This window comes from Condylura cristata, unplaced genomic scaffold, assembly GCF_000260355.1.
Source record: "Condylura cristata isolate star-nosed mole 26May11 unplaced genomic scaffold, ConCri1.0 scaffold00033, whole genome shotgun sequence".
NCBI classification, from domain to species: Eukaryota; Metazoa; Chordata; class Mammalia; order Eulipotyphla; family Talpidae; genus Condylura; species Condylura cristata.
Window position 1 is genome coordinate 18,657,075 of NW_004567134.1, and position 10,616 is coordinate 18,667,690.

Sequence of the window (10,616 nt, forward strand, 5' to 3'; positions counted from 1 at the left end):
CACCGCGCGCGGCCACCTGGGCCGTGACCCGCTGGCCACGCGCCCGCCCCTGCTCCAGGCGCCGGAAACATTTAAGTCACTAAACCGCGGCCCGGGAGCCAGCGGCTGCGCCCGGTGCGGCACGCGGGGCGCCGAAGTCGGGGGTCTCGGGGAGGGAGCTTGGCCACCTCGGCGGTGTCCCCCGCCCGGCCCAGCCCAGCTGCGTGCGGTGCTCCAGCCGCAGACGCCTCCCGGCCCCTGGTGCGGCTCCGCTCCCCGGGCCGCACCGCACCACCTGCCGCCGCCTGGACCCGCGGCCTCTCGGAGTAATGGCCACTGCGCGGGGCCCCAGGCACAGCCAGGCCCTGGCTAGGGCGCCTGCACAGCCCGGGGCATACTGATGGCTGCTCGTTGGGTGGGCGCTGACCAGAGCGCCCAGAAATCGGTGCTAGCCACGATGACCCTGCGCTGCGTCCCGCCCCCGCCCCATGGAAGCGCCTCAACCCCTGTCTTTAGGGAAATCCACCCCTGCTGCTGGGGACGCTCCCGCCCCACTTGAGGAGCAGCGGCTGAGCCCCTGGGCAAGTCGTTTTCAGCTCTTTGCCCCACTTTTGAGGACCAAGAGGGGAAAACGTCATTTAGAACGAATCTACTTTCTCTCCACTTGCCGCAGAGCAGAGACAGGAAAGGGCAGTGCCCTAGCCCATGACCACTGCAGAAAGGGCAGCGTGCGAGCCCAGTAATGCCGGTGCTGTTCGTCGGGCACGAGCCGCGCCAGGCGTTGAGTCTAGGCCGTGTGGCATCCATGCGCCTGCCCCATCTCATCACACCAGTGAATGTTTCTGCTGTGCTGTGAGAAACTGAAGCTCGGAGGAGGTGACTTCCCAACGTCACACGCGTGACGGGGCTGACCCGCTCTGGAATCTGTACCTTGGCCGCCCGCCCCCTCCCAGGGTGGGTGGGCGCGGCGCCTGGCTGCTGGCTTCAGCGTCTGCCCCCCGCGCTCCCCTCTGCGCTCCCAGCTCTCCCCTGCCGCGGCCCAGACTGGCACCCAGGCCACCCTCCTGGCCGAACAAAGGGGTCCCACCTTTCCCCACCTGACTGCTGTCCTCCCCCTCCATGACAAGGTCTCCTCCCTTTTCAGAGGAGTCTCCACTCTTCAAACACACCCAACACACCAGTCCCTGCTAACAGTCAGGTACGTCCCGTGGGTGACTTCTGGTGCTGCCCACTAGCCTGGGAGTCTGAGAGTGGCGTGGGCTGCCCTCTGCGCGCCGCGGCGCACGGCCCTCGGCTGCACCCTGCCCCAGACCAGGGCACAGTTGATTCTCGCACGTGTCCCTGCCCACCCCGGCCAGCAGGCGCGGCCCAGCCCTGGTGGTAGACCTCGTGTGCCGGAGAGCTGGCCGAGACGTGTTTCGGCAGGTGAGGGCTAACGCTGTTGCCCGCGTCTCCTCTGCCAGTGCGTTCCGTGACCCTGGCCAACTGGGCCCTGGCGTCGCGCTCTAGAAGATGCTAGGTCACAAGACGGGAGTTTCTCTAAGTTTGCTGTACGCTAAGGAGCTCTGTGTGATGACGGGTCGTGGGTGATGACCACCACTGCCCAGCTCACTGTCCACACTCAGTAGAGGAAAGGGGCTTTTTCTTCTCTGCTTTCCTCCCTGGAAGAACTTTCTAGACCCCTACTTTCCAACACAGTGGCCACCGGCCACTTAGGCCCATCAGATGTTCTGAGTAGTTGTGGCCCAGAGGTGTGCGACAAGCAGGAAATCCACACTGAGTTGTCGAGATGCCCCAGTGAAAGGCGAGATACCTGATCAGCAGTGTTTCTGTGGCCCGCATGTCAAATGATGATAGCTGACTGCACTTTCTACAATAAGACGCAGCGCGTGAGATAAACTCGGGGAGTAAAAGTCACCTCCCTGGCCCCGAGGCTGTGCCGCTCCGGAAGGCCGAGCAGGTCTCAGAACACCGTCCCAGATGACGATTGGCCCGGAAAGTTGCCGCTACGACTTCGCCCTCGAAGTGCCCGGCGGGGGGGCGCTCTGCCGAGCCGGGGCAGCATCGCAGGCTGAGCAGAGTCTGCGGATGTCCAAAACCAGCACAGCGGCCTCCCCGGGGACCCCACAATTAGAAACAGGCCTCCGCCAGCAACATGCGAAAATCCACAACCCCGCCGCTTGCCAGGAGCCCGCCCTCGGGGCCGGCAGCAGCGCGGGCTGCAGGCGCAGGCCCCGGACTCGGCTCCGGCTCGGCCGTGCCCTCCAGGGCCAGGCCCTCGCCCGCCACCGCCCTCCGCGGCGATCCCTGCCCCGCCGGGCTCGCTGGCCCGATGGGCCGCAGGCGCGAAGGGGCTTGGCCAGCCCGGAGAGCTCATCCGTGGCACAGAGACGCGACTCGGGGCGCAGGGCCCCCGGCACGCAGCGCTACTGCAGTCTCGTGAAGCCACGGTCCAGGGCCTTAGAGAATCAGAAAGGAGCTCCGCGGAAGCCAGAGGAGCCGCTTTCCAATCCCCTCGCCTCATGGCTCCGGCCCTCCCGCCCACCGCGCGGTCACGCCCGGTCATCGCCCACTCTCTGTGGGTAGGGAGGGCCCCAGCCCTTCTGGGCCCCGTGGAAACCGTGGCCCCTCAGCACAGGTAACTCATCGTCCTAGCGTGTTCCTTGTGCTGACCCACAAAACCCATTCACAGGCATCCCTGGACACTGGAGTGTCGCTTAGCCCCCTTCCCGTGCTGAACGCTTGGGCCGCAGGGACAGTCCCACATGTGTGTCCCTTGTAGCGTCTCGCTGGCCCCGGCCCCAGAGCCAGCACGGGCCACTTACTGGCTGACTGATCGTGGGAAGGGGGGGGGGGGGGGGCGGCAGGAAGTGACCCGAGGCCACCGTGGTCCTACCTGAGCTAGAAAGAGTGTGGTTGGTGTTTCAGACTTGGGGGCTTGAAGCACCCTTAGAAAGGTTTTATTATCATTACGTGTGACAAGACAGGAAACATCTGAAAAGAAAACAGAATTCCTCGCAGAATTCAGTTCCTAGTGTCAGTGAGTGAGGATCACCACAACTAGAAACACACCACTTTGCAGTCTGCAGCCATGCCGGACCCCTGGGGAGAAAGCTTGATAGGAAACAGGGTAGTCCAGGGTCCTGCAAGTTCCCGTGAGATGAAAAACGGACCCTGACAAGGACGTGACATGGCTCTCACCCGTGCTGACCAAGCAACCGATGCCCTCCGGCCAGAGCCCCGAGCAGTCCGCTCCCCGCACAAACGTCCCCCACAGTGTTCGCGGATTACGGCACTCAACCCCAGGAAGTGGGGCGCGACGCGAACCCTGGGCCCGGACCCAGGGAGGCCATCAGTTTCCTGAGGAAAACAGCAGACAGAAGACTACTTAGATGAGAAAGGACCGAAGCAGCAGACATTGGCACTGCGTGGACTGCGCCTCGTGGTTGAATCCCGGACTGAAAGACGCCCTTCAAAAATCTATGGAAGACATTTCCAGTGACTGGAAATATTTGGATCTGGACTATGTATTAAAATAAATTGTGACAGTGTCTTCTTCCGTGTGGCCGTGGGGAGGAGTTCTGTGGGACAGTGCCCTCCTCTTAGGCAATTAAAAGAGGACTCTGGGGGCCTCCCTCATGGCACAAGGTTAAGTCTCCTAATTATGAGGCTATCACTAGTCATGGCATTTTCATCCCTGGTCAGCCCTAGGGCGCGGCAGACCTCCCCTGCCTCCCGCTGCTCCCCTCAGCCGTGGACTTCGTCCGTCGGCCTGTTCTGTTTCCTGCTCTGTCTCTGGTGAGTCCTCTCACCTACCACACCTCTGGCCTGTACCCCCAGTTCTGTATGCATCAATAAATGAATCTCTTGAAAAATGCAAATCTATTCAATATAAGAAGTATTTGTTTATCCGTTTTGACTTGTCTATCTTGTTCAAAAAATCTACCAAATTTTGACTCATTTATAGATACTTCTATGCCCATCTTTGTAATCATTTCAAAATGACGCTGGAGAATGACTTTATACTTTTGAAGGTGTAGTTAAGTGTAAGAAGCTATTTTAAAATCTGCATTTAACTTTTTAGATCAAATGCAAATTGAGTTGCTATAACTAGGCAATTTCATGTCACCAGTCTCCAGAGCTGCTCCAAGTCTCTGTGTTGCAACATATCTGTCCTGGGGTCTTTTCAAGTCAACAGAAAAGCACAGGGAATTATGCATGAGTAGGAGCAAGTGGAACCTCATTTTCCCTTCTCCCGGGCAAGTTGGTTAATGATCAATAGACCTCGTCACTAACCTGCCTTCTGCTAATGTGTCACCACGTCCACTTCCTGCGCCGTGTCAGCAGACAAGCAAATTAGCTGCGCTTTGCGCCCACATAATTTTGTCCCCAGATTGAAAATAGTATGTCCCTCTTGTCGTAGCTCAAGGATATGGGTCACCTGTATCAAGCGTTCAACCCAGATGGAGAGTTTGAGGTCAACCCGCCATGAACACACCAGCGGGTCCCCCAGGGGAGAGGGCGAAGGGCACCAGGCCGGGGCAGCGCCCGGCTGTGCAGGGCCAGCTGGGTGGGCGCCGTGGCGTCCCGCGGCTAGTGCGCTGGCCACGCAGAGGGCACCGGCGGGCAGCATGCCTGCCTTTCCCCTCGCCATCCCTTCCTTCTGGAGGAAGTTTCAGGTTCGGTGTGTACAGGGACACGGATGGAGGCTGGCTGCTTTCTAAGCAGGGGCTGTCGCCGTGGCAGGTCTCTTTTCACTCCCCCACTGCATCTTCCCAGCAATTTTTCTCCCAGATTCTGCAGCTGTGACCTAGGAAACGCCGAGGTGCTGGGCCAGCCCCCAGCCCGCCTCCGCCCAGGCACCTGTCTATTCAGCAGGGATGTTTCTCCAGGAGAGGTGCGTGTTGCCAGTGTGGGCCTGGCCACCGGACGCACAGTGGACATCACAGTGGACATCACAGCGAGGCCGGGGAAGGCCCAGCTGGTGCTTCTGTAGGCGCCCCACAACAAGCCTTTCATGCGTATCTGTAGCCGCGCCAGCCTGAGGAGGGGGGGGGCAGATAGCACCGCTATCTGCTATTTGCTCGGCAGACCGAGGCTCCCGCGGCAGCTGAAATGCCTTGAGAAACACAGGCCACTGGCTCTCCCTGGAGCAACAGATGTTCTGTAAAGGTCAGCGCTCCCAGGGAGAATGGTGCCCTTCGTATCAAAAATAAGGGCAGCGGGCGCCTCCCTGGAGGCCTCGGTGTTAAGCTTCAGCCCTAGCTGGTGTTGGAGTCCCGGCCAGGGGTGCCCACGGGGCACGGACACCCCTCCTTCTTGCCCGCTGCCCCCTCAGGAGTGGGTTTCAGTAAGATCTTGTTTCAGTAAGATTCTGCTCCCCACTCTGTCTCCGGTGAATCCTCTCACACACACCCCCCCACACACACATCTCTGGCGTACACCCCAGTTTTGGTATGCACAAATAAATAAAACTCTTTTAAAAGAAAAATGTTGTTGTTTCCCAAAAAAATCCCACACAGAGGAAAAGCAAGGCCTTCCTTTCCAAGTGTCTGAATCTATTCTGCTGAGCCTGAATGAAAAGAAATGCCACAAGACTCAATGAAAACACCCCTGTAACAAGTAAACAGGTCTGGCCTTTCCTGAAAAGTGATTCAGGTAAGAGTGTGAAAGCTAATTTTAAATTCCACATTACTCAATGACCATCTGCCCTGCGAAAAAGGCAAAACTGGTAAGTTCATCTGGTTTTGAGAAAGTTCACTTGGCTTGGAAGGCGGGAGGCCGAGACCCACTCCTGGGACTGCTGGAGTTACTGTTCATTTCTAGAGGACGTATCCTCTGGCCCCAAATCAGCTTCAGAAATTAGGTTTTCAGATGAAATTAGCCTTTGCTCCTCTCCCACTTAACTTATTTTCAGAACGTTATCACAGGGGAGCCGGCACAAATATTAAAAAGAAAAGGTTAAAAAAAGGCTCATCACGCTAACCTACTTTGGAGCAGGCTTTGAGGCGGCGGCTCTCGCCGACTCGTCCACGCAAACGGGAAGGTAAAGTGGAGAAAGACAGCCAGGTGCTGCACAGAGTAACCCAGCCAGCCCGCCCCGCCGTGACTGACCGCAGCCATTAGATGGAGAGTGACCCGGCCAGGCAGTCACTGAGCGCAGCCATTAAATGGTGGCTCTCAGTTTGCATCGCAATCACACTCTGCCCTGGCGGGGGAAGAATGGTAGGTAAATAAAACAATCAAGTTTGTTTGAAAAGTCAACTTTGAGGGAGAGAAATCATGACTGTGACCAGTACCCCTCAGAAGAAGCCTGTTCCCGCAGGGGGCTTTGCTTCCGGGCTGAGGCTTCCTGTCCAAGTCGCCTGTCTGGCCCGTGCTGACGTCCCGATGTCTCCCCGGAGCCCAGACAGCCGGCGCGGCGAGGGAAGCTGGCGAGGGCGGGCAGCCTGCAGGACGCCCCAACGCTACTTTGGGTTCCACGGGCTCCCAGTCACGTCCACAGTGCCAGCACATGGTGGTCCTTGATACGCATCTGTGATGCAAACACGTGTGTCAATAGAGTCTTCAGCATTATGTACGCGCGTACATGGGCCTTTGGAAGGTCGTGAGAGTGAGAGTTGAGATCCGCGAGGATCATAAGGCAACGAGGAGACCCAGCACTTCATTTTCAGCTACTAATTCACTTAAAATCGAATTAAATGAAAACGTAGATCCAAAGGAAAACGTGCACAAATATTCATAGCAGCATTTTTTGTAATAAGCAAAAAGGTAGAAAAGACCCAGATCTGTGGAATATTATTCAACCACGAAAAGGAAATGAGGGATGGACTGTAACACGCGGAATCCTGAAAACACCGTGCCACTCGCAGAAGGAGAGTGCCCAGCGCGGCTGGTGCCATTTCCACCAACGTCCACGACAGGCCAGTCTGCAGAGCCACAGGTTTCCCGGGGCTGCAGGGCAGGCGGGCAAGGGGTGGTGTCTTCTGGATCGCGAGCGCTGGGCCCGCCTCCGCCATCACAGCAAGCCACCCAACCGTACACCTTAGGGGGCGAGTTGTACGGCAGCTGAATCACCTCCCGAGATGGAGACGGAGGCGGCCGTTGTCAGGAAAACTGACCCGCCCCCAGCTGGCCCCAGGCCCACGTCAGCGGTCGCCCCTACAGTCAGTCTACCTCCGGGGTCACTGGTGTCAGATGAGGGGACGTGATCTCGGGAACCCTCAGTCAGAAAGGCAGGGCCGTGGCAGCGGCTGCTGACCGCTGAAGGTGGGCTCCACCCCAGGCCCAGGCCTGGCGGCTGCGCTGAGGCCCCCTGCGGCTAAGTGACCGCACGGAGCGAGGCCGCTCCCTGAGCTCCACGTACAGGCGGGCTGGGGCAGGCCGGCGCGGCCTCTGGGAGCCAGGCCGCGGGGGCCAGAGCAGAGCCGCGATACCTCTGGGCACGGGTGGCAGGAAGCAAGGCCAGAGGAGGAGGGAGGGTGGTCAACACCTGGACGTGCCCCAGCCCGCCCCACTGCCCCGCCCGCACAGCCCGTCCAGTCCGCCCCGCCGCCCCGCCCGCCCAGCCCGTCCAGCCCACCCCGCCCGGCCAGCCCGTCCAGCCTGTCCAGCCCGTCCAGCCCGTCCAGCCCGTCCAGCCCCGGTCGCTTGCAGCAAGCCTGTCAGAGTGCCGGGCAGCAGGGCCAGCCGTCGGCCACGGGGGCCCAGACCGCATTCCAGTGGGGCTGCCAGGCTCACGCCCTGCGGCCTGGGGCGCCCCAGGGGACCCCTGGGCTTGGGCTGGGGAGCCTTCAGGTGCCTCTTGTGTCCACTGGCATCGTGGTGGACCCACGTGACGGGCCCGCGGGAGTCCGAAGAACCCGTGCGCCTCGGTGGTCAGCACACGCGTAGAAGCGGCGAGCGCCGGTCCTGCGCGGCCTCAAGCAGTGCCCAGAGTGACGGGCCTCGCGGGCAGGGCGCCAGTGCCGCAGCTTCCTCGAGGCTGTTCGCGGCTGAGGGCCTCCGGCTGGATCTGCACAGAGGGGCCCTCGGCACTGGCCTCTGACAGAGCAGCGGTTCGCTCGATGCCTCGTTTTCGGGCGAGTGAGGGGCACTGAAGAGCCCCGGGTCCTGCCGGCTCACACGGCCGCACCGGCCCCGGGGCTGGGGCACCGGCCAGACGCTGGGTCGGAATGGCCAGACGCACTGGGCAAGAGTGGCGCGGGCTCCCGACCAGGCCGGGTCACCGTTAGCAGACCACGCGGTGCCCGCTGCCGCTCGCTGGCGCCCTCTGAGCGGCAGGCCCAGCGCGGGGGGTCGGCCCCAGCCCCCGGGCTCCACCGGGGAGGCTTCGCCAGGACTCCGCTGGACACGAGGCTGAGGCTCGGGATGGCAGGACTGGCGCCCACGGCGGCGCGCCAGGTACCCAGCCCCGGGCTGGCGGGCGAGGCGGGGCCTCCTTTGGGCAGGTTTCGCAGGGGGCGAGCGCCACACTCTGCCTTTGACTTTCCTGCCGTGGCTGCCGAGTGAATCTGCTCCTGCCCGCCTTTCTTCCCCCTGGACCCCTGCGTCACGCCCTGACACACGACACCCGTCGTCCGGCAGATGTCCCCCCCCGCGAGGCCCTGGGACTTCCTTTTCATCCTGCTGAGTGGGTGAAGCGTTTCTTCCGACCCTGATTCCGGGCCCTTCTGATGCCGAAGTTGCCGCCACTGGGCGGTGCGGACTGGGCCCGGGGGCGCCCCTGGGGTGGCCCGCCACTCTCCCGCGGCCGCTCTGCTGGAGGCCAGCGCCGGCCCAGGGAAGGAACTCACTGCCACTCGCCCACGGAGGGGGAGCTGACACCCACCGCGCCACCGCGGGGGGCCCCCGACAGAGACACGCGCGCGGTCCACGCGCTTTCCCGAGGGAAGAGGAAGCACTGCCACGTCACCGATGCTGCGGGCCCGCAGGACACACCAGACCCCAGCAGCGCCACGATGGCCGGGACGTGGCCTCGTGGCCATGGGCGCGTGGCCGCCCCGCCCCGCCTTGCCCTGCCGCTGCGCACGGCGCGAGGCACACGCTGCAGGCGGCCTGCTCACGGGAGCTCCGTGGCCAGCCCTCACGTGGCCCATGCCACTGCCGGGCCCCAAGGCCCGACCTGTGACCCCAACCCCAGGGCTGCGCGGGCGGGCGCCAGAAGCTCCCAGGGACCAGGTTTCTCCTGGAGCAGCCCGCGCTCGGGGTGACAGCCCCGGGCACAGGTCACAGGGACAGCGGCTGCCTCCCGAGACAAGCGTCGGCCACGCCCGCACGGCGTCGGCCCTCTCAGGCGCAGGCGCGGTGGGCCCAGGGCTGCCGGGCGAGCCTGCCCCGGCCGCCCAGACGAGCGGCTGGCCTGGTGCCTTGCCGCCGCGACGCGCAAGCCCACTCGCGCAGTGAGGACGCGCTTGGCCTGCCAGCTCCGGCCCTGGCCCTGGGCAGGAAGCGCTGGCACTGACCCTCCAAAGGCAGAAACTCACAAAGCGGCGGGTCAGAGGCCACAGCGGGCCTCCGCCTCCACCTTCCGGTTCCTCCTGGGGGCCGCCTGCGGCCTCGGGGCAGTTCTACGCGCCTCTCTCCCCACAGCGACCCCCGACACCCCCGAGGTGACCGCAGACGTCTGCACGTCGCGGTCCATTCAGGGGACGCCTGGCGTGAGCCGTCCAGGCCCGACCCAGAGGCTTTCCCCGCCCCTTCCGCAGGGCCTGGCCCATGCCCACTCCTGCCCCCCAGGGTGCCTGCCTGGTCCCACGGGTGTTCCCACCAGGGGTCTCATTTCCAACGGCGCCTCGGCATCTGTCGGGTGGAAGATCCACAGGGACACAGTTGGTGCTGGAAGGGGGAAGATGGGCTGGGCCCGGGTCGCCCCCTGCCTGGCAGCCCAGAGGCCCGAAGGAGGCGGCATCGGGGTGTGGAGGGTACCTGGCACAGGGTGGCTCTCAGCGGCTAGAGAGCTCACCGGTGACGACCCGGGCACGAGTTTACGGGGGGGGGGGCTTGCGCCGCGCTGACCTGGGAGTGGGGAGGCTCTGGGCCCGCAGCACAGGGGGCTGTGGCCAAGCCACCTTGACCCCTCCGGAAGGGTCACGAGGAAATGGCTGCGGTTAACCAAGTCGGAACTGTTTTGCCCCCGCGTCTGTGACCGGCAGCAAGAAAGGAGGGAGGAGCAGAAGGCCGAGCAGGCAGTTACCGCTCCGGGCAGCAGCTGAGACAGAGCCCCTGTGGGGCCCCCGGCGGCTGCCGGCCCTCTGGGGGGAGGTTCGCGCTCCAGAGGGGGCTCCCGGCTGTGCCCCACGCGGGCCGGCTCGTCACCGCCTCATCCAGTCCCACCGGAGCTGTGTGGTCGCAGCACCTGGTCGCCCCAAAGAAACTAGAGCCCGTGGTCACCTGGGCCGGGCGCTTCCTGGGGGCGGCGAGGCGACTGGCACAGTGTGGAGGGCAATCAGGCGCCAGGCTGCCGAGACGAGCCAGCCCTCGGCCAAGTGTGCCGGCGACACCGGCGGCCACCGCCTGCGGGCCCAAACCATTCCACGGCCACGTCTGCTTGTTTCCCACTGCCCCGCCCCGTCAGGGCCTTCGGGGGAAGCCACCCTCGGCCACACAGGGTCCCGCTGGACCCCCGGACGGCGGGG